Source organism: Neopelma chrysocephalum, unplaced genomic scaffold (assembly GCF_003984885.1).
Source record: "Neopelma chrysocephalum unplaced genomic scaffold, ASM398488v2 Primary Assembly neopelma1_97102, whole genome shotgun sequence".
Classification (NCBI taxonomy): Eukaryota; Metazoa; Chordata; class Aves; order Passeriformes; family Pipridae; genus Neopelma; species Neopelma chrysocephalum.
In genome coordinates, this window is record NW_020925744.1 from 3,856,435 (window position 1) to 3,880,821 (window position 24,387).

The 24,387-nt window shown below is 44.5% G+C and overlaps 1 long non-coding RNA gene across 1 annotated transcript; it reads left to right on the plus strand.

Moving 5' to 3' along the window:
* The first annotated feature begins 1,796 nt into the window (after nucleotides 1-1,796).
* On the plus strand, nucleotides 1,797-24,113 carry LOC113961298. The gene is made up of 3 exons (XR_003532260.1): nucleotides 1,797-1,934; nucleotides 20,940-21,162; nucleotides 23,518-24,113. It is a non-coding gene; the product is annotated as an uncharacterized LOC113961298 (long non-coding RNA).
* The last annotated feature ends 274 nt before the right edge of the window (nucleotides 24,114-24,387 follow it).

Here is a 24,387-nt window from a genome sequence, read left to right on the forward strand (position 1 = left end):
TCAAAGGGAGGGGAAAGCTGGCATCTGCTCCAGTTAGTTCAAGACTGGACCTGCTTTTCATTCAGCATGGTCTGACTGCAGGTGGAGACTGCCTTCTAAAGGAGACTGACCCAAGATGCATGGCATCATAAATTGGAAATGATGCTGGACATGCACCACAACTACACAAGTGAAAGGTGAGTTGCTGTGTCAAATTGTTTTAAAAACTCATTATCATTAATAAATGCCAAGCTGTGTTACATGCACCATTTCATTAAAAGAACATAGCCAGAAGGAGAGCTTAATTATCTAGCTCTAGCAAAAAGCTCTAGGGGCAAATGGGAAATGTATAATTATTGTGCCAATATGGCACAAAATTTTCGGATTTTACACCTATATGTATATATATCCATTTTTTAAAAAGTATTTGCCACTCACTTTTAGCAACAGTCACATTGTTTAAATAATTTAAATTTAAGGCAAATTTAAATAAAACAGAAGCTTGAGGCTGATATGCTTAACAAAAAGAGAAGCAACTAGAAATGGGCTCTTACAATGGAAAATATTGTGCAGACTTTTTAAAAAGAGGTGCCAGCAGTTCTGTCTGAGGTTATAAATTACTCATTTCAGCCTTTGAATCTCATGTTTCACAGGACTGGCAGTACAATGCCTGATGGGGAATGGGCAGGTGGGTGTCCCAATGGGGTGTCAGGGCACCTTTCACAAGTGATGGTTTTGGATGGGGAGGTCTGGGTACCCCTGTCCTGGTGACACTGAAGAACTGGCTGCTGTAGCCACCCACCCCTCACAGCCAGAAACCTTTCCAGCACACAGCAGCACTGAGATGCACAGCTTTCCCTCAGCTGAAGCCATCCAGAGTATTTATTTGATCACTAACATGCTGTCCTCAGAGGCTCCAGTCTGTGCCAGGGACTCAGAGACATATGTTTCTCCGAGCTGTTGTACACCAGGGTTGACACAGCTTCTTCACCTGCAGATGCCTGTGCTGCAGTGTACATTCAACTCCTCTAAGCACCCACCAGAAATGCAAAATGAGAATGTAGCTTCTGAGAGCGTTGCTGCGGGACTGGGAATAGGTTCTGCTTTATGAAATTAAAGGGATGCCCAAAGGCATTCTGAGCTGCTTCTGTCGCTGGATCCTGCCTGCCCAGGACATGGGGTCTCAGGAGGCTGTGCTCTGCTCAGCGCTGCCCTCAACACTACCGCCTGGAGTTGCAGCTGTGATTTATTTTTTTCTGCAAAGCTGGGGGCAGGCGAGTCCTTTGCAAAACAGCAAAGGAGTGAGAGGCCAGGCCTATGCTCAGCTATGCCCAGGTATACCCAGGTCTGCACTGTTTTCAGGTGTCTCCACTGGCAGCCAGAAGCTATTATTTCAGTGACCTGCAATAAGAAATAGGCAATCATTCAACAGGCAGCCCCTCTGCAGGGGCGCTGGGTGCACAGAATGGTCATGTGTGAATCAATTTTGCCTCAGCAGCAGTAGGAAACTGCAAGCCGTTGGGACAGTCACAGAAACAGAGACACACATTGTAGCTTGCTGAATTCACAGAGATTCTGCATGCAACTACACAGAACTTCCAAACCTCTCTTAGGTTGACCTCTGCGGGGCTTTGGTCTCTGGGAATGGAAGGAAGGCAGGAGAGTTGCAGTACTGCTGTTGCAGCAAGTTATGTTTAGGCAGTGCATAGGAGCGAGATGGGCTCCCTGGAGTTGAAAAGGAAGAAGGATCTCCGGACAAAGCATGACTCTGAGGTCACAGCCTTGCCACCATCACAGCAGGTGTACGGAGAGGCAGGGAACAGCCCACTCCTGCACTTTAGCAACCCTCCACCTTTCTAAGAGGATGCCTCTGTCATCTGTTATTTTCCAGCTGACTTGCTCTAAAGTCCATCCAGAGAGTCAAGAGGTCCAGAGGGAGGAAACACAAGCACAGGGTGAGATAGCCCAAATTTGAACCTCCAGCTTCCCAGCTCTCCAGGCAGCAGTGACAAGATTGGTTTAAGCCACATGGTGCAGCAGAATTATGCTTGGGCACAACTAACAGAAGACAGTAAAGATTTTGGCTGCAAGATCATTACACTGGGAGCAACTGGAAGCAATTCTTAAGGTGCCTTTAAAATCATAGCAGAGGGTGTTTTGAGTTCCCCGGGAACAAAGATGACAGGAATCACTTTCCTTCCTGTCTCAGCTGTGTAGAGTACACGCATTTCACAGCTGCTACATTAGCTAACAGGATCAGACCTATCCAGACATATAGATACTGACTTCCTTCTGAGTTCAGTGTCATATTGGATATACAAATAAGGAAGATCTTGACATGTAAATTCCCTTTTGGATCTGACTTCTAGCTTTCCCATTCCGATGTTATCCCATTTGCTCTGGCCTCACACCTCTGGAGATATTATGAAGACTCAGAAGAAGAAAAAAATTTGGATGCACTCAACCAGTGGTGCAGTTCTCCCACACAGGTCCCACAGGTACCCCAGAGGTAATCAGTTGCAACTCTACAGAATGAAATCCAGCCCCAGATTATCTTAGCACTAGATAAAGCCAGTGATGATTAAACAGGCCAACATTTTTTAAAAATCCATCCACACATCCTTTACATTTAATGTCTGCATTCATGAAGACTATAGGCTCTCTATTCAGTGTGAAAAGCAATATCCTTTGTAATTTCTTCTAAGTTTAATGTCATAGATATCTATTGTTCAGATACTGTGGGATAGGGTCAGAAGAAGGGGGCTGATGAGCTCTCTCCTGCCCTTCACAATTGGAATACCTCACTCAAATGCTTTTTAACTCAGCTCCTTGCTCAACTAGGGACAGGCTTCTCTGGTCATGGGTCTTGTAATTTTTCACCCTATTGAATATTTCTATGTAGACCAGTTCTTTTTCCTAAGTAGATCTTGCTGTACCTTTAAAACAGGATTATATGGCCCACAGGTCTTACTACCCCTCAAAGTGGAGGTGAGAGATTCAGTGAATGGGCAGTCTTGAGAGGCAGAAATGAGAAGTGCTAAAGGTAGTAACTGTTCAGGTAGGAAAGCAGGATGGCAAGACTGAGGTCTCCTCCAAGCAGTACTGCCACAAGAATGGGACCACACAGCACATTGCTACATCAGTGGCACAGGAAGACTGCAGGTAGCTCAAAGCAAGCATTGGAATCAGAGCTACCAGGAATGCTGCTGTGTTGCTGTTCCTGAGTTAACATACCCAGGCAAGGCAGTTCACTGCAATAGCACTGTACTGCACCCAGAATATATTATTTTCCATCATCTGCTAGCCCAACAGAGATTACCCTCCACCAAATAACAGGAGGCAACCTTCCTCATTGTACTGTACAAATACCATTGAAAATTCCCTTGGCACTTTCATAAACCCAGAGCACTTCTCCACCACATGAGATGCTTCAATCTGTACCATGTAATGTAGCTGTTGAGATTAATTGGGTACACAAAGCAATGGACTCACTGCCAGCTGCAGGCTATCAGGATACAAGCACTACATGACTGAACAGGAGAACACTTCTGGGACAGAAGATGGCTGGTCAGGTCTATCTGGTGGTGCTGTTTTAGCTGGAGTGGTAGCAGTAGCTACAAAGATAAGGGATGTAGGTAAATAGGCTACCAGTACCACTGGATACTCAAAGACTGTGGTCATCCTGGGCTGGTTTGTACTGCACAAACACATTTTAGTTATGGTCTGACACTCTCTGCACTGATTAGGAGAGGTACCATCCATTGCACTAAGTTAGTAGTTGTAGATATGTTGTAGACTTCGTCCTGTGCTTCTCTTACTTCAGCTCTTACCAGAATTAGTCCTGTGTGGCTGACAGTACCAGCTATGTTAGTTTCTGCATGGTTCCAGGACTGCTGACACAGGGCAGTTTCACAGTGTGGCTGGGTACTGGCTGCCATGGTCTTAAACCATGCAATGCCTCCTTAGCCAGTGTAATCCTGGTTGCTGAGTGCATGTCAGATGGGACAAGGTGAATAGGTATTTAAGTATGCAAACAGGTATCTAGGGTAAACAGGAAAAGCCAAAATGTGCTTTTGTGTTGTGCACTCTGGAATGGGAGTGCAGACAATCAGCACAGGGAATTCCACCTTTTTTGTGCAAACCTGCCCAAGCTTCAAGCCCTGACTCAGTGAGGATCTGCTGGAACTACAAGTGAACCTGGCTTCCCCACAGCTCCAGCTGCAGTAAGCCCACCAGCCCATGGCTCGTCAGGGAAGGTAGGGAGTATGGCACGGCCCCCCATTCCCCCTGCCCCGCCGTATTTTGATCCTCCTGCCGTGGTTATCCCTTTTCTTTGTCCTTGCCGTAAGAAGTTGAGTGTACAGCTACTGGCCATACATCCCTTCTTCAGACCCAGCCACAGAGTGGGTTTCTACCAGCCCAGCTGGAGATGGGCCACTGGCAGAGACTGAAAGCAGGTGATGATATTTTGAAAGGGATTTAAAATCAGAGAGAAAAGAAGCAGCTGAGGCTTCAGCTGCAACAGAATGTTCATTCATGGGAAACCCAGGCTGCAGTTTGCAGACCAGCTTCTTGAAACACAAGATATGAATCTTCCCTACCTTTGGCTGACTAGAGGAAATGTGAGAGTATGACTTAGAGAGGAGAGGATGGAGAGAAAAAAGCTGACTCCTCTACTTCTAAAAATTATTTGCATAAGGGTACTTGCTTAGGTCAATGTTAAGCATCCAAGGGTTTGGATCCTTGGTTTTTGTTTTCTTTAAAATTCCCTGATTGTAAGTAATGTCTGTATGTAAGAGACGTGTGCTGTCCCTCAAGTCTCTGTGCTAAGAACCTGTCAGACACGGGAGGAGTGCATGCAGCAGCAATTGCCCAGAATCCTATTTTTGAAGGTGGTCTTAAATCTCTTCTCTACCATGCTGCAACTTGATTCATCTTTCACCTGAAGCTTATAACATATGTGTGCTACATCTGTATGACCAAAAGACAGTTGCCTATGGTGTCTGGAAGTGGGGGATAAGCCAGTACATTGCCCTCCAGGAGTAAAACAGGACCACCAGTGCAATAAGCAAGGAAAATCATAGCCATATCTTTGTCCGACACCTAGCAAAATGAGGTTTACTCCAAGACTGGACTCCAAGTCAGGCTTAAGTTGAAGTAATAAAATAGTAATATATAAAACCAAATAAACCTTAATGGGAATAAATCCATGACTCTGAATTTACCAACACCCAGTGTAGGTTCACAGGAGAGGATCCCATGCTTGCTGGGATTTGGTTGAAGCACCAGTTTTTTCGAGGAACTGTTTCAAGGAAACAGTTTTGAGGGGAAGGAACTGAACACACATAGGTATCTCACGGTTTATGTAGGGTAAAGGTGTGGACCATCCACACTGAGTGTTTTACGAATAGGAGTAGTTGTCATTAGTAGTTGTCATTAGTAATTGTCATTGTCCCACAACCCAGTTAATTCAGAAAATGGGATGAATGGGACGGTGAACTCCTTTTGAGGCCAGACATTTCACCTGCAGTGATGCTGGCTGGGGCTTGCAGCTCACTCCTCCGTGAAGCTCTGGATGCCTCATATTACTTGCTGGCCCGAGAAAGGAAACAAACAAGTCCGGCTCAACCAGACCTGAGAGCAGAGAGGTGTAAGGGGACATTGTTCAGTGGTAGCTGCTAGCAACTTTTTTCTTGGCCCTGGTCTCTGGAGTCATAGGTTCTGCTAGATCTGCTTTGCCTCTCTGGACTCTGGAAACCCCATTGGACTTGCCATCTTTTGTAGGCAATCTGCAGTCCTTCATTTATTTCATCATTTTCTGCAACCTTGCATCTATTTTGCATGTGAAGTACAGGCTGTCTTCCTCCATGCTGTTGCAGCACTTGACACAAGGAGGTCCAGACCTCTTCTGGGCTCTTGCATTCCAAAAATACATTTTGTCCCTTCTGCTTGTTTTTGCAAACAAAAATGCCTTATACCAATTTCAGTGGAAACATACTGCTTAAGAAATGTGGCCAAAAGGAAAGGTCTTACTGCACTTCACCAAAGTTTAGTGAAACTAATGCTTTGTTTAGGTGAGGAGTGGGTGCTCAGCAGGCAGTGGTACAGCTGTACTTTTTGTGCTTTTGGCTTCCCAAAAGGTATCCTTTGTTGACTAGATTTACCAGCCTACTCTTAAAACTAGCGTTTAAGTTAGGGTTTAGGGTACTTGCTGTGGAAGTAGCAAGCCAGAAGCAAGCTTGTGTCCTCTTCCAGCACACTCCCAGCATGAAGCCAAAGCATGACTACTGATAGAGGCAGACTGGGGATGTTTAATGGAGAAGCCCAATGTGGGATGGTGTGCTGGTTTAAAAGTTAACCAGCAAGGGAAAATGAACTCAATTCAAAAGAGAGATTTATAAGTCAGAATAACAATTTATTAAAATAATGCAATAAGTACAATTATACAGACAGACAAGTGGTTTTAACCCGCAAAACCCAAATGTATAACCCAGCACCCTGGGGTATGAACAAGAGTGGTGTACCTTGGCCCACCCCCGAGTCCAAAGCAAAGGGAGAGGGGATAAACCTGCTGGTGGGAGAGCTGCTGCAGTCTGGTCAGAAGTGGTGATTGCAGTCCAGTTGAGGGTGGTGGTCTCAGTCTGGTTGAGAGCGGTGAGCTGCAGTCTAGTTGAAGGCAGTGGTCTGCAGTCTTCCTCTGGATCCCACGAGAGGTGGCAAGGTTCCGAAGATCCCAGTTTATATATTCTCCAGTTCAGGCAGGAGTGCCCAGACCCTCCCTCAGAGCAGGGAATTCCATAAAAGGGCATGAGCATGCTCAGTCCCTCCCTCAGAGAGGGGAATTCCATAAAAGGGTATCAGAGCAGGGAATTCCATAAAAGGGTATGAGGACGGGAACATAGGCCTCTACTGACAACAGTTTTTGGGAAATGGCATGAAGGGCCATAGAATACACAGTTTTGGGTTACACCCATCCAGTGATGAATTGGTCCCAGCCGTTCTAACCAGGACAGATGGGAAGCTCTGGTGCAGCAGCAGCTGTGCTGGCCCAGGACATTCAACAACACCATGGTGTATGTGTTCCTGTATATGGCAGGGGACGTTAGGCAGCTGAGTACCTCACTAGACAAATTGCTGAGAAAAATCTATTCACACTCCAGGACAGCTATTGAATTTTGAAGTCTTCCCTTTACCAAATGCTTGCCCAGGGCTATAGCTGGACTACTGACAGAGAAGTAACGTCATATTAGCACTTCCATACAGTTCAGTCAGGATGCTGTGGTATGGCAGAATGAATGGCAGCTGCTACAACACAGCACTTTTACTTTCTACTTATTATTCCTTGGGCAAAGGTGGATGCAGAGCAGTGCTGCCGTGCTCCCTCACTATTGAGTTTGTAAGTGCTTGGCTGGACTTCCTTTGGTCCTTTGGAGACAGTGCACTTTCTCCTCTAGGTAAATATTGGTCTTTTTTTCATTTAAATATTAATTTGGGCTGTCACAATGTCACGTGTAATATTGCCACTCTCTGTGAGGATTAGAGTTATTAGGAGTCTCAGAATTCACTTTAATCAGTCAGTTCAATACTGCTGAGATTTGCAGTCCACCCTCTCCCATGCAACAGCCAGAGTCTTTTGACATGTTAACAAAATTGAAATAAGTTCCTTCATCTTAGAAAAGGATAATTAATCTTCAAACACTGTTTATCTTAGCCCAAAAATCCCCAGAATTCAGAACCAAATTAATTTAAAGTCTAAATCTGCTTTAGCTAGTAACTGGTTAATCAACAGGCTTGATTTGCAATTATATGCTTTGTTCACACTCCTTACGGTCTTAAAAAGACCATCTAATTCCTATGCTGTTTTCGTTCCTGTAATTAGACCATGTGACATACAATGCTGTGTGTATAGTGAACAAATTCTTTTCTGGAATAATTTCCCTGGGACTGTTTCCTACAGGTGAATTTGGTATTCCTTTTTAACTTGAAAAAAACTTTCATATGATTTCTTGGTTATTTTGGTTACCTGTGACTAATTTAGAGATTGTGCAAAGAGTTTTGTGATTTGAATCTTTGCTCTCTGCCTGTTGCTGCAGAAATCTACACTTTTTTTTTTAATTTCCTTCATTTGCATATGACATAGCTGTAATAGTGAAGAGATCCTTGCTCCCTCTGAATATTGATAGGATGAGGAAAATTCAAGATATTGTCATTCTTCCTGTCTTTCAGAAGAGACCAGCCAGAAAATCTATTAGTTGGTGTTATTCTTGTGGACAGAAATTATCATTGCTATTAGGAATAGGTCTGAGGATAAATCAGAGAAGGAAATTGCGGTCTCTTTAATACAGAGTTGTGGGCCATCTTTGTTTAGTGGATTCTGTCATAACCCCATCGTGGTCAGTGGTCAATGGTTTTCATATTTCTGTTCACAGGAGTTTCCATCGGCTTCATGAGTATGTATATACCAGTAGAGATTAATATCCTCTCTTCTTCAAAAGTCTCCTTGCTGAAGTGTAATAAAGCCCAGCATTTAACTCTAAACTATTTAATCTATTTAAACATGGTTTAACTCTATGCATACCTAAAGGTATTCCATCTTTCATTCTTGTAGATAACATATAGATTATAACTCCAAGAAACATTTCAAACCCTTCTAGTGAATGAGATGCAGGAGAGTTTGGCTGCCAACACCTTACTGATATCAGTTCTTAGATGACAGGGGAATATCGGGTTTAGAAGTGTTTTAGCCCAAACCTCTGGATATGTGTGGATACATCCTGCCACTTTGCAGTACCCTTAAAAGTGGAGCATTTGGATATCTGTAAAGCACTTAGAGCCTGTGGGTCCTTTCTTTTGATACCTCCTCAGGAACTTCAGCAGCATGGAGGAAAAATTGAAAGGGGAGACTGTTGAAAGACTTCAGATGAGCTGCACTGGATGCGAAGGGGAGGCAACAGGGAAGCCTTTTCCCTTGTTAGCAGCCAGACAGCTCTAACACACACATCTGCCTTCAGTCCCAGAAGCGTGGGACATGTGAGCTGCCTGGGGCTCTGAAGGAGAGGTGAGTGAGTGGGCAGTGAGTGGCCTGGAGCATCAATCCCCTCTGTAGGCACTAGGAGATGCTATCAAAGGCCTTTCTACATGGCCAGTAGCTCCCCCATCATGATGCTGTAAAGTGAAGCTGGTGAATTAGCTAGATGTATCTTGGTGAAATTTCTAAGTGTGTTCAAAATCAGATTTAGAAATGAGCAGCAGCCTGGGGGTTGTTGTTGTTCTGAGTGTACCCCACAGCCCAAACTCATCTCTAGTTGGTCAGGGACTTGGTCAGCTTTCTTGGGAGAAGAACAAGGTCAGGCATATCAAAGGCACTGCCAGAAAGAGTTCTTCCCTTCAGGAAGTAACATTTTTTAAGATCTTTACCCATTAAAAAGTTTCCTAGTGATAGATTTCCAAAGGTAATGTCAAAGGACATAATAGATCAATAAAATAATTGCAGCTACCATTTAAATCCCTGCAGCTGAAGAGGTTTCCCTCCCTCTCTACTAACCCCAATGAATCCTTTTCTGACCATTTGTTATTGTATCATTATTTTTGCTAAACCGACAGTTCTTCTTGCTTGCCCTCACTGCACTGTATCTCCTTGCTCCGTGACAGCCCATGTTTCTCTCATTTACTCATCGTTGCTGAAAACCATAACAATCAGAGAATTTCTCTACCTCCCCCACCTAAAGAGGTGCTCCTTCTGCCCTGGTGCTGAGTCTCATCCAAGTCCATGGAAAAGGTGTCCCTGGGCTTGCAAGTAGCCACCCCTTTAATCTTTCTCCCAAGCAGTGTCACAACTAGGACCTCCAAGTTTTAAGCAGAGAAGCAAGTCTGCCTTTCCTAGAGGTCCCCTCTGCAGCCAGAGGGTAGAAGCAAGTAAGACCGAGCAGCCCTGAGTTACACCTCCCCAGACATGCTTCTGAGGCTTCCTCTCTGAGGTGTCTTCACTCTCCAGTGGGGAGGTTACAGGACTGTTAAGTGCAGTGGTAATGATAAGAAGAGAAAATCAATTTTAAAGCTCAGTGTGCAGGAATAAATATTTGCTCTTCTGAGCAAAACCCATAATTTTCTGCTTGTTTATGGTACTGAAAAATGCAATACGGAGAAAGAAATACAAAGGGGTTTTTTTGGAAGTGTTTGGCTCTACTGTGGTGCCTCTCAGCTTTACAAGCCCAAGCCCTGAGGCTGGCACTAGGCAAAGATCTCAGGACATACTTGGCTCCTTCCCTGGACTGTGAAGTGGAGCCCCAGGTAGAGCCTCTGCATGCAAAACCCATGTGTCAACCTTCTCTTGTCCCATTTCACCATGTGTAGCACTGGCTTTGGAATTACAGAGCTGTAAATCTGTATTTCCTCTTATTCAGTTGCCAGCTTCTGAACCTCTATGAGTCACATTTTCAAGCTTTTTTTAATAAACATGGGGATAAAACCCATTCTTGAAATGTTCTTGAAAAGACTAAACAAAGCAAAACCCGAATGACAGCTGCAGCTCTCCTGTAACTTCCTGCCTTGTGTAGAGAAATTCTAAGAATATAAAACTGGAATATGTGCTAAGATCCTGGAAGATGGAGATGGCAGAGCAATGATATTTTCCTGGATTTCGTGAGTATACAGCAGTCCCATTCAAGCTATTAGGAATGGAGAAGGAAGAAATATTTTGAAATTTCTACATTGTTTCTGTAAGAAAACAGTTGAAACTAACTTGCTTTGACATTTTATGATTTCACTTCTTAAAGAAGATATTACTGGCACGTTTCTAAGGGTGAAAACCTTTTATTCTGGCACCTAAACAAGTTGTTAAGAAGGCCAGTTGTGTCTATGTTTATACAGCAGAAAATATTCACAAAATATTTCACTTAAGCTTTGTAAAGAGGAAAAAGGGTCTCTCTCCCTTCTTCATTTTCAAAGGTGATGTTTGGACTCAAGGACCCTTCCAGCTTGAAAAATGGTGTGCAGAGTTCCTTTAATCGTGATCTCCCAGGAGATCTGGGATTTCATTATCCAGTTTTCATTCTGCAGCTTCACAGGCCCAGAGCAACCTAGGAAAACTTCCTTATTTTTACCTGAGGTACATCTTACAGACACTGCAGAGCTTAAAGTTTTGCACCTACAGGACAAAAGTGTTCAAATATCCCTCGTCTGTGTAGGAGGCTAAATGTTGTAGAAGGGTACACTTTGGAGACTTAATCTCATTCCCATGCAATTAATAGAGCAAGGAGAGCTGAAACAGGACAGACGGATGTAAAACAAAACCATTCAGTGAGGGACAGGACGAAGGACCTTGACAGCCCATTATTGCTCGAGCAGATACCCAGATCCTTTGCTATGTTGGGCCCTAAACCACTCAGTAATTAAAATATTTCTGTAATATACAAGGAAGCTTGATCTACTTAGCATTTCCCAAAGTCTCAGTTCATCCTTACCAATGTGGAGATACTAAATTAAAACTCCTAAGGACAGGCTATCTTTCCAGGGCTCCCTCTCTTAGACAGAGACATGCTCTGAGGACAACCTTCCCTTTGCTCCATAATGTTCCTCTGTCCCACCTAGTCACAGTTGTGAAGCTACAAGCTTGCAGAATCATCCCTCTCTCCCCAAAAAAGTTGCAGCATCTCCTGATGAGCTGGGTCTTGGGTTCAGTTTGAAATCCCGTTCCTTGTTTAACACTCTTCCGCACTGCATGGTAGCTCTTGGAGAGGTTGGCCCCCGTTGTGCAATCTCAGTATGACTCATGCAAGCACTTCCACAGTCTTTGCCTTTGGGACCACTCTCCTTTAGAGCTCTGGTTCTGTGAGAGCTCATACTTCTCAAGGCTTTGGTGTTACCTGTGGAATGACAGCTGCCACAGCGAACATGCTTCTGCAGGGCAGCACCTCTGCAAAGTTACAGTGTCCTTACAGTACACAGAAAACCTGCAGAAGAATTTGGATACAAAATAGTGAATTTAATTCTTGTGGTGGGGGGAAACAATTCCCCCCTAGAGTTATAAATTGGTAAACCCCCAGGGGGTGGTGACCCTTGGGGTTAAACCAATGAGTGCTCCTGCAAAATATAAACATATCACAAGCAGACCGGAAAAGAAGGTTGTTATAGTTGTTGTTAGAAGAAGTAGCCATGTTGTGAAAGCCACAAGCTGAGGGGCTCAGAGCCCCACTGGGGGCTGGGTCCCCCCAGCCCCTGGCTGGGGGGCTACAGGGACTTGGAACAGTGTTAAACTGGGCTAAATATCTGTAACTAAGAAGTTGGAAGTTTTCCCTCCACCGTGGACAGCAGGAGCAGCGGCGGCAGGAGCAGCAGTGGATGGGGAACAGTGGCAGAGAGCCAGAAAAGATAAGAATTGAAGCAAGCAGCAAAGCCGGCATTGCAGCCAAGGAGAGAAGACACAGAGATCTCTGATGGAGAGAGAGAGAGCAGAACTAATCTCTATGGACAGAGTTTGGGTAAGAACTGAAAACCCAAAACTCCCAAACTCCTTTTGAGACCTCTTGTAGGAGGAGGAAGATGGACTCTTGCTTGAGAAGAGTCTTGGAGTGCTACAGCACCAAAAAGAGAGGAGCTAAGAAGCTCAGGCGTCCCGGAAAGCTGGATTGGGATGGCCAAAGGAATGCAGAGGGGGTGACCTTAGCCTGAAGGGGACAAAAGTCAGCTCTCAGCAAAAGAAGGCTTGGCAAATCTGAATCACAAACCTTGGAAAACAAGGCTGGCAAACACCTCGTGATTCAAGAAGTTTGGACCCCTGTCCTGAGACCTGCTAATGTGCAACCCGGAGATATAAACCTGGCTCCAAGAAGAATTAAGAAAGGACTTTTTGAGATGATTGTTAAAATCATGTCTAAACCCCTGTAATCCCTCTATCCCCCATGTAATCCTACTAGAAGAAAAATTAACTATTTGGAAACTGTAGCAAAAATTTGTGCAACTCCCCAATTAACATAGGCTGTCCCCTTCATTAACATGTCCAGCCAGAGATGCCTTTAAATTGTGTTCTCGTGCCCAATAAAGTATTCCAGTTTCCCCAACTGGGATCGTCTAGTTTTTATTTTTCAGACCACCACTTTAGCCCCCCCCCTCACTGCTGCTGAGAAGCTGGCAGCCTGAGATCAGAGCACGAGAGCTCTGATAGAACTCTCGAGGAAAGGGCCTTCAACTGAAAGCTTACCCGAGACGTTCTGACTCAGGGGTGAATCCCCTGAGGAAGGGACTTTCACGAAGATGCCCCTGCACTTCGTGACATGCCCGTGGTGAAGCGAGTTTTGTCCCTGCTGGCAGTCCACGGGCGAGACCTTCGCTTGAAGTTGAAGGGCCAAGAGGAGTGAGAGGAGACCCCCTTGTGTGTATTGGAAAGAGATCCAGCTACAACAGTCCAACTACAGCTGCTGCATGGAAGAGAGAAAGAGACAGACTGCTGCCCTAGAGACACTGCTGCTCTGAGAGTGGAAAGGATCTCTTCCTTCTTCCCTCTTGGACTTTTATTTGGAGGAAGAAGTGATTTGATCCATCGTAAATACTGCTTTATCATGGTAGAGATAGTTGAGATTGTATATGATGTATTATAATATTTGTTGTGTACAGTCATTGTAATATATTCCCTTCCCCCCATTTTGAGTCTTGTGTGGTGTCTGGAAAACCCCTCCTCACACTGGGTTGAGATGTGGGAGGGGGGCTAGGACTCAGGAATTGGATTTTGGGGCTCTCAAACCATGACAATTCTGAAAAAGAATCACCCAAAATTTCTACTTTTAACAGCCACAGTGTCTCTAAGACCATTTTCCTTGGAGATCCTTACACTTATGTGTAATGTCTTAACCTTTAGGCTTTTGTTGGCCTCTGCACAATGATCCTCCTTAGAAGTGCAGAGATATTTCTGCTTAATTATAAAAACATCCTTTGGAAAGTGTGTTTCTTTCCCTTACAAGTTCAGCCTCGTTGTAGGTCCAAATTTGCAGATGGAGGCAAGTACCTTACAATGGTGATGACTGATAGCTGAGGATTTTTTGTGTTCACAGCGTTCCCTAATGTAGGCCACTTTTCATCATCTAGAGTTGCCTGATAATGATGTCATTTCCATTGCCTGAACGTTGAACCAGCAGCCACATTATCATGGCTAGGCTTCGCGAACGAAGATTTGGGAAGGGCTCTACCCATTTTTCATGCAAGCGCGTTGGTGGCTAAAAAGGCCAATACGAGAAAGGCAAGTCCGGTTGCAAAAGACACAGCAGAAAGACTCCTTAGATGGTATATTCTGCAAGGTTCGATTCTTTCTGCGTTGTCTTTTCTCCTCAAGAGTGATCCTGCGTGCCTTCTCAAAAGCATCAGCAGCGTTATAAATGGTCTGTCTCCAGGCCTCCCGATTAGAGGCCAGAGTGGACCAGTTATGGTGATCAATATGCCCGAGGCTGAGTTGTTGCTTCAGGGAGTCCTTGTATCTTTTCTTTGGAGCTCCTCTCTTGCGGCAGCCAGTGGCAAGTTCACCATAGAGCAGGATCTTAGGGAGGCGGTGGTCCTTCATCCTAGAGACGTGCCCTGCCCAACGCAGTTGCGTTCTCAGTAACATGGCCTCAATACTCGTAATTGCTGCCTGTTCGAGAACAGATGTATTGGTCACATAGTCTGACCAATGGATGTTAAGGATTGTACGGAGGCAGCGTTGATGGAAGCGTTCTAGGAGACGCAGGTGGTGGCGGTAGATGACCCATGATTCGGAACCATATAAAAGAGTAGACAGCACTATGGCTCTGTAAACACTGATCTTGGTGCTTTTCTTCAAGTGTTTATTACGCCAAACTCGTTTATGGAGTTTTCCAAAAGCACTGTATGCCTTCGCTAACCTATTGTCTATCTCCCCATCAATCTTACCATCTGAGGAGATGAGGCTGCCTAGGTAATTAAACTGTTGGACTGAATTGAGTTCTGACTGGCTGATGGTGATGTGGGGACGGTGGGGGACTTCCTGAGGTGCAGGCTGATGGAGAACTTCTGTCTTCTTTAAGCTGACTTCCAGCCCAAAGAGCTCAGCAGCCCCTGCAAAGCAGGATGTTAAACGCTGCAGAGCTGCTTCTGTGTGGGCAACAAGGGCGGCGTCATCAGCATAGAGCAGCTCCCGGACAAGATGGTTTAGGGTCTTAGTATGGGCCTTCAGTCGCCTTAGGTTGAATAGGCTTCCATCAGTGCGATATCGAATGTAGATACCATCCTGATCATCGAGGTCTGCCGAGGCCCTTTGAAGCATCATACTGAAAAAGACTGTGAATAGGGTAGGAGCGAGAACGCAGCCTTGTTTCACACCATTCTTTATTAGAAAGGGCTCAGAAAGTGTGTTGCCATATCTGACTTGGCCGTGCTGATCCTCATGAAGTTAGATGATCATTTTAAGGAACTTGGGGGGACAACCTAAACGTTCCAAAATCTGCCATAGACCTTTTCTGCTCACAGTATCGAAAGCCTTGGTGAGGTCGACAAAGGTTACATAGAGACCTTTGTTCTGTTCCCTACACTTCTCTTGTAGTTATCTGAGAACAAATATCATGTCTGTGGTGCTCCTGTTGGCTCTGAAGCCACACTGACTTTCAGGTAGAATTTCTTCTGCTATAGCGGGTATTAGTCTGTTCAGGAGTATTCTTGCCAAGATTTTGCCAGCAATGGAGAGCAGAGTAATACCACGGTAATTTGAGCAGTCTGATTTAGTACCTTTCTTCTTATACAAGGTGATGATGACTGCATCACGAAGGTCTGATGGTAGTTCGCCTAGTTCCCAACAGCGCACCACAAGCTCATGAAATTTAGCATGGAGTGCAAGGCCCCCATGTTTCCAGACTTCAGGTGGGATTCCATCAACCCCAGCTGCCTTGCCGATTTTCACCTGCTGTATGGCCTTGAGGGTTTCTCCTAGAGTGGGGGCAGTATCCAATTCGTATTTCACTGGTTGTTGTGTGATGGACTGAATTGCTGAGTCTTGTACTACACGGTTGGTACTGAAAAGAGTCTGAAAGTGTTCAGACCATCTATTCAGAATGGAGGTTTTATCTGTCAGAAGCGTTTGACCATCTGCACTGAGTAGTGGGCTTTGGACTTGGTACGTAGGCCCGTATGCTGTTTTCAGGGCCTCATAGAATCCTTTGTGATCCCCTGTATCTGCACATAGTTGAGTTTTTGCAGCTAGATCGGTCCACCATTTGTTCTGGATGTCACGGAGTTTCTGTTGGGGCTTGCTGCAAGCAAGACGAAAGGCTGTTTTTCTAGCGTGACAGGATGGCAGTGCAAGGTGTGCTTCTTCCTCAACAATTCCTGGATTTCTTGATTATTTTCATCAAACCAGTCCTTGTTCTTCTTGAGGGAGAACCCTAAGGATTCTTCAGAGGATTGCAGGATGCTACTTTTAATATGCTGCCAAATTGTTTCGGGAGAGGAAACTGCAGAATCTGTGGAATGGTTATCAAGCTTAGTTTGAAGGTTTGCCTGGAATCTTTCTCTTACTGTGGCTGATTGGAGATCGTTAACTTGGAGTCTTCTCCTTGGGATACTGCCCCTCTTGGGTTTGAATTTGAGATAAAGGTTGAGTTTACAGCGCACTAGCCGATGGTCTGTTTGACATTCTGCGCTGGGCATCACGCGGGTATGGAGGACATCGCGGACATCTCTCCGTCGCACCAAGACATAATCAATGAGGTGCCAATGCTTAGACCTGGGGTGCATCCAGGTTGTCTTCAGACTATTTTTCTGCTGAAAGATAGTATTGGTGATGGTGAACTGTTGCTCCACACAGAATTCTAGCAGAAGTCGACCATTATCGTTGCAGTTTCCAACACCATGCTTGCCTAATACTCCTTTCCAGGCTTCAAAATTCTTACCTACTCTGGCGTTGAAATCACCAAGGATAATGATCTTATCATCTGCGGGCACCTTTTGGGTAAGACAGCGCAGGTCAGTGTAAAATTTATCTTTTTCAGCAGGGTCAGCTTGGAGAGTTGGGGCATATATACTGAAGATGACAACGTGTTGCTTGTTGTTTAGTGGAAGGCGTAGGGAGATAATGCGGTCAGAGTGACCTGTCGGCAGATTTTCGAGTTTAGGGACAATGGAGTTTTTGATCATGAAGCCGACACCTGAGAGATGTTTTTCGGTTCTGGGCTTACCTGACCAGAAGAGTGTGTAACCGGCACCATGTTCTCTGAGGCTGCCTTCCTCGTGAAGGCGAACTTCACTGAGAGCAGCAATGTCGATGTTGAGACGAGCCAGTTCATGGGCAATTAGGGCAGAACGTCGCTCAGGACGTCCACTATTGGCAGAATCGAGCATGGTTCTGATGTTCCAACATGCTAGAGTTAATTTGAGTACACCTTTGGAGGCAGGTGCATGCCTTTGTCTTTTGCTCTTTGTGCGACCGCATTGGAAGAAGATGCCCGTTGGTCTGCGGTTAACCAACCGGGTGAAGGTGGAGATGAGCTTTGTTTAGGCCACCTTTTCTAGGCCCCTCTCCGAGTGGAGCAAGCAGTGCTGTCCTTGAAAAGGCTGCTTGGTCGTTCAGGGTGCTGCCCCAAGAGACTCTCATCTCCGTCAGTCTCAAATGACCAATATCCTGAACCGCCTGTATGCAGGGTTGAGTCTGCGGCTCCCAGTGCATCTTTCACCTACCGTTTCGACCCTCGCCCGTCGCTACAGGACTTTTTGCATGTGGGTAAAGCCTTCAAGCCTGCGCAATGGATTTTTTAGGTGAGATGCAGTATGCGCGGAACTGAACCCACCCTTTAATCCTGAGGTTCATCTGCCAGGGCCGAGCAAGCTTGGACGGTGGCAGCGAGGTCGTCAGGACGTAGGTTTGATTAGAGTGACCTTCTCTTAGATGGATGGCCTTCCAGGGCTAAGCGAGCTCCATCTGCCCGGGTTTGGGATGAGAGTTGTCCTTCTCCTAGGATGACTGCCAGAAGGCTAACGAGCTCATCCTGCCCAGGGATGTAGTTTATCTGGTCCTATGGTTTTGACCTGTCTGGCATGGGCGACCCTACCGAGGGCATGAACCCTCGCCAGCATAGCTCGCAACCACATAGGGGTACATAGGCTACGTTCCTGTTAGAACGATTTGGGCAAGTCTTTTATTTCCAGTAACAGCCCTTTGTCCTGCCCACTCTATCAGGTTGTAACAGAGCAAAGCAAATATATCCAGAACATGCCGAACCTGGGCAGTAGCCGCAGGAGAGCCAAAACAAAAGAAATAAATAGACAAACAAACAAACCAACCGATCAACCGTTCTGGCCCCTGTACCTGTCCAAGGCTGAGGTACCTTACAAGGCCCCAGCCTGGCCGGGACCCCCATCAATCAAAAGAACCCTCTGTCCACCCAGACCTTATCCTTCCCCCACTGTGTTACCACAAATTCCAGGCGTACTGCTCACATGTGATGTGATGTTTCATACGGGACAGCCCTGCTCTCCCACCCGCCAGTCGAAGGACCCCCATGGCCAGCTCAACACCCTTCCCTCAGCTCCGTCCCCCTCCCCCTCTCCCTCCCTCCCCAAACCTGGAACGGCAAACCTCTGTGTGCTCCGAAGCTGTGCTCTCATCTTCCACGTGGGTGCAGTACTAGCTGGCAGGGCTCCCCCTCTCTCTCCTTTCTTCTGCTGCGGCCTTGCCTGGGGTCCAAAACCGCGCGCGCTCCGCGCGCGCGGCGCGGAAGCTGGGCCGACGCGGCGTCCCGCGCAGCGCCTGCAGCAGCCCCCGAGCCGAGCGGGGACCCGCATGGCGCGTGCAGGGCTACCGGAGTTAAAATTACTGTTTACGGGGCAGCTAAATTGTGTTGTTATCAGTTTAAGGCAGCGTTTACTTTGCTTCTGGGGACAAAATGACAGTTGGACTTTCCTAACAGGGATGAGAGTGCCAAGAATACAAATCTGCACTGTAGTCGAGGAGGGGGTAAAAAACGGGAGAGAAGAAAAATAGAGAACTATTTTTGTGTGAAGATGTGATGACCATCAGATAAAAATGACAATGTTGTACTTGTCAGAAAATAAGTCGCATTGCTAATCACTAGATAACTTTGATGTCATATTCCACAATCATTTAACTGAGATTCCATGGCAAGATTAATGGTGAAATTTTTAAAACATGCATGAAGAAGAACTTTCTTCTAATATCCATCTGTCAGACAGTCCTTATCTGGAGCTTATGTTGATTGATTATGTCCTGGTTAGAACGGCTGGGACCAATTCATCACTGGATGGGTGTAACCCAAAACTGTGTATTCTATAGCCTTCCATGCCATTTCCCAGAAACTGTTGTCAGTAGAGGCCTGCGAGGTAGGAAGATGTTCCTGTCCTCATACCCTTTTATGGAATTCCCCGCTCTGATACCCTTTTATGGAATTCCCCTCTCTGAGGGAGGGACTGAGTATCCTGATACCCTTTTATGGAATTCCCCACTCTGAGGAAGGGACTGAGCACTCCCGCCTGAACTGGAGAATATATAAACTGGGAGTTTTGGAACCTTTGCACCACTCGTGGGATCCAGAGGAAGACTGCAGACCACCGCTCTCAACTAGACTGCAGCTCACCGCTCTCAACCAGACTGAGACCACCACCCTCAACTGGACTGCAATCACCACTTTTGACCAGACTGTAACAGCTCTCCCACCAGCAGGTTTTTCCCCTCTCCCTTTACTTTGGACTCGGGGGGCCAAGGAGCACCACTTTTGTTCCTGCCCCAGGGTGCTGGGTTATACATTTGGGTTTTGTGGGTTAAAACCACTTGTCTGTCTGTATAATTGTACTTATTGTATTATTTTAATAAATTGTTATTCTGACTTATAAATCTCTCTTTTGAGTTGAGTTCATTTCCCCTGCTGGTTAACTTTTAAACCAGCAGATTATTATTGTGATTGAACTAAACATGACCTTTAAATAATAAAGAAAATTATGTAGATTTGAACGTGAACGGTTAAGCTTTTGGGTCTTTCCTAAACATTTTGAAAACCATTTAGGCCCTCAAATGGTTGTAAATACATATGTACTCTACATTAATACGTGCCTTTGCAGACTCAAGCCCATTAATATGAAAAATCAGCAAGAAAAATTACCAAACTACTTTGTCTTCTCTATCACAAAAGATTGTGAATTAGGTTTAATGCATATTTCCAACATACAGGACTCACACTGGAATGAGTTATTTATGAGATCCTATGTGATTGTAACCAGGGCATGTTTTGAGTGAATGCAGAACAATTTGCTTCGAAAAAAGTGCTAGTTTCCAGTATATGACATTGGATAAATGGTTATACATATTTCGGAATGGATGGTGAGCATAAATCTCACTTTGGGCATTTAATGAAATATTTGAAACATATTTTAAACTAGCTTAGTTGTGCCAGTTCTTCTCTAGTTCTCACTGCCTACCTTGTGTTTTTATGGGGCACTTTGGCAATGAAAGAAAGTTTGGATGGTGCTGGCCAGCCATGGTCCCTACAAGGCTGCAGCCAGCTGGAGACACCCTTTTGCTCAAGAGCCTCTATTCTGCAGCTGAAAGATGAAGAAGTGCAGCAGGACTTTCAAATTTTGCCCTCTAATAATCTCCTCCACAAATGAAGGAGGTTTACAGCACTGTTGTGTGTTTGACTTGATCAGCCACCGAAAATGGACTCAAAATATTGAAAGCATCTGGGAGATCCTAATTCTTTCAAAGCACCTCATCCTGAGCAAGGTGATCAGGTCAAGTAGAAGGTGATATTCACTTCCAGATTGTATTGCCTTGCACAGCAGAGCCACGGAGCACTGAGAGAGGCAGATGATGGAATAAAGGTCACAGTGTGTCTGCAAATTGATGGGTTCAAAAAGCATGGATTCTGCCTTTCATGTGCCCTGACCAGCACTGCATTTCATTTGTACTCTGTCCTCTCTGTGTTTTGCTTAAAAGCGACTTTTTTTCCCTTCGCCAGAACCATCACATACTAGGAAGTTTATGGAACTCGCTTGCACCTGGATGAAATCTTGTACCATTATGTTAATCCCTTAATTGAAAGTCATAACCAGATGAGAAAAATGAAACAGGAGACAGGCTTGGTCTGTGAAGAGCTGGATTGGTACTCCAAAAATTTGAAACAAGGATGCACTCTCTCCCTATGGAATGAAGCTTCAGGTGCCTCCAAACCCATGCCTGAGGTGAGCTGAGTTAGATAGCAGATGCGTTTCTGAAGAGTGGCCATGTTTTATCTATCACATCTATGTTTGAAAAAACTGCTCATACAACCATTGCAAAAAAAAAAAATGCTCTAAATCAATGCATGAGTCCTCTCGTACTAAAATGGGGGGGGCAATCAAAGCAGAGTGTGACAGCATTCATAATGGAAACCAACACAGCAACATTCAATCAGGTAGCCAGTGGTTTATTTCAGAAAGATACTCTTAGAGTACTCTTAGAGGGCTGAGAAATGATGCATGGTGACTGTGCTTCTTCCCTTGCTTGTTTCATACACCTGTGCTGCAGCCTGCCAATGCTGAACTCTGGGGCATGAGATGTTTCACAAGAAGATGTCCACCTCAAAGAACTAGGCCTTGTTTTCATGTGAAATTCTGCTCCCAGCTCCTCATCTTTTTTCAGTGGCCAGTTACTAAAACAGAAGAGGAAATGGAGAGGCAGCAGAAATATTTCCCTGTTTTCTCCCCAGGAAAAAAAGGCAGGAATAATGAAAGCAGAATTCCCCCTGCCTGTTTAAACTCTTATTTCTCTCCTCAGGCACAGTGGGTTTGAGGGCACGTGTTTTTTTTCCATCCATAATAAACCCTGAAATTCTTAAAAGGTTGCATTTAAAGTAAGAGATTTGTCAGTCCAAAAAATTTTAAGGAAAGGTTTACAAAATTGATAAAAATGTACTTATTTTATCCTCTTTCTCCTCGATCTTATTCAGGTTTCCATTTTTTTTGCATTTTGATCTTTTTTGGGCTAAGTATAAAGAGGTGTAAAAGAGAGCAAATAAGACTTAAGGGTTTGTAAGTAAATGAAAAGCATGTAAGTGGGAGATATTGTGAAGAGCCTGATTTTCAGAAGGGAGTGTAAAGGGAATGGAGGTGGAGCCCTGACACTTCCTTGTGATCCTGGGGGCAGAGGCTGTGCTGCATATTAGATTGCTTTTATGTGGGACACACATAAAGGTGGCATAAACCAGATCCAAATAGCTGAGCTTCATAAATTCTGACATGGGTAAGGCTGTTCATGCCATTCACTCTCAACAGTTTTATAAGTCATATTTTAAGCTATTGGAATTGTTTGGAAGAATTGGACTTGAAAAATTAAGTAATGTTCAATCATTTAGATTAAAATGGAAAGCTACTTATTAAAGTTAAATATGTAAAGACCAGAATCACATTATGTATGCAATATGGGAAAATATGAAAATAATAGTAAACAACCCTGTACAGCAATATCTGCAATTGACTTCAGAATGTTGCAAATTATGTTGTTGTAACCAGGGTGTCATGAGTTTTAATGGCACAAGGAAGCATGATAGCACAGATTTATATCAAAGTCTGTTATAGCAGAGAGTCTTACAACAAGAACAGAATATATTTCTGTCATACTCAAAATGTCATCTCAGTCAGACAAGACTGATGAGGAAAAATGATTAGATGCAGCAATTTCATTTGTCTTTCTTTTCCAGAATGGTGACTTTTGATGATCTCCCTTTAGGTTTCAGTGCTTAAAACACAAATTTTCAACCACCATTGTAACACAAAGGAGATGAGCCTTCGTTTGCCTGATTTTCCTTTCATTTTTTACCCAACTGCTGGAAATCAATGAAGTTTCACTAGTAAGACAAAATATTTTTGCTCCTATTTTGCTCCCTGTTGTAACACAGTACCACATTTCTCTGCTTAGTTATGGCCTGAACATGGAAAGAAATCCTTTCAGCCTCAGCTCTACAGATGAGAGGTTTTGTGTAAGGATCTCTGTCAGCCTGGCTCTCCTGGCTCTGCATCCTTGTCCCGCACCACTGTGAGCAGGACTGCCAAGGCCTATAGACACTACATTCCTAGGGATTTTATGGAACTTCAGAGCAGCCTTCAGACATATTGATCTGCTGTTAACACTCATTATAGTCACCAAAGAACTTCAAAGGTCTCATACTCCATATTTTCATCTTATTTTATAAAATTTTGGCAAATTTTAATGCACAAATACTATGAGTATTCCTAAAAAGACTTTACAGTCTTTTTTCTCTCACAGATGAGATTCAGACACTGTTATTTTTCAGGAGCTTATAACTGTTATTGGGAAAAAGGGCAACAAATAACAATTTTGCGTTCCCTGTATTTGCTTATTTCAGAGCATGTGCTTTTTAATGAATTTCTTCAATTTGAATATTGGAACTAAATTGCTCTGGGTAGCAAAAAGCCCCCACAAGCCCACACCCCAAGCCCTAAATGAAAGGAATCAGATATTTAATCCAAAACCAGACAATTGCAATCTAGTTGGATTTACCTTGTAGAACTTTGTATGTGCATTTGTTTTCTTTCCAGAAGAGTCTGCACACAATCATTTGAATATTACTGGATGCCCCATTCCTAACAAGAGAAATCTTCCATCTTTTCTGAAGAGGTGCTTTGCCATTATGTCCTGAATTGGGTTGAAGTAGTTTGCCTTGTGATTCCTGCACTGGCATCATAACTGCACAGATTCTCTACTACTTACGACTCCCTAGGTAGGTGAAAACATGCCCCATCCCCCCATTTTTCATTGACTGACAGTTGGGGGAGGGCTGGGAGGAGAAATCAACACACAATAATTCTATATGTTTTTCACATTGCTAATGAACTCAGAGCATGGGAAGTGCTTATGTCTAACTCCTATCCAGCTTCTCCCATTTGTGTTGCATCCCATGTGCAGATTCATCAAGCACTGGGTATCAGCCAGACAAAATGCTGTCCCATACAGTACAGATACACCAGTGGAGTTTCAGAGCAATAGAAAGGAGCTTCTATTCATCACTCATCAATGTCTTGGTGCTGTTCGGAGACTAAACATTCACAAAAACAGTAGGAGGTTGTTATGTTCCTGTTAGCAACTACTGTACAGAAAAAGAAAATTCTGATGTGAATTGTGCAGGCTGTCAAACATCGCATGTCTTCATTTCATTTCATTTTGCAAATTTGATGTCCCTTTCACAATAGCCCTGATCAAAGCATGGAGAGTCCCTTCAGAGAAAAATCACCCTGACAGAGAGGCTACTTCTCAGCATGTGAGTGCCTCATTGCACAGTGAATATCACAGAGAAGTGCAAATGCACCAGTTGGCCCGTGGTCATGAATGAACCTTTCAGTGACCTGGGGAACAGGTTATTTAAGGCTCTGGGCCTACATGGATGTTCCTATGACTGTACTGATGGGCAC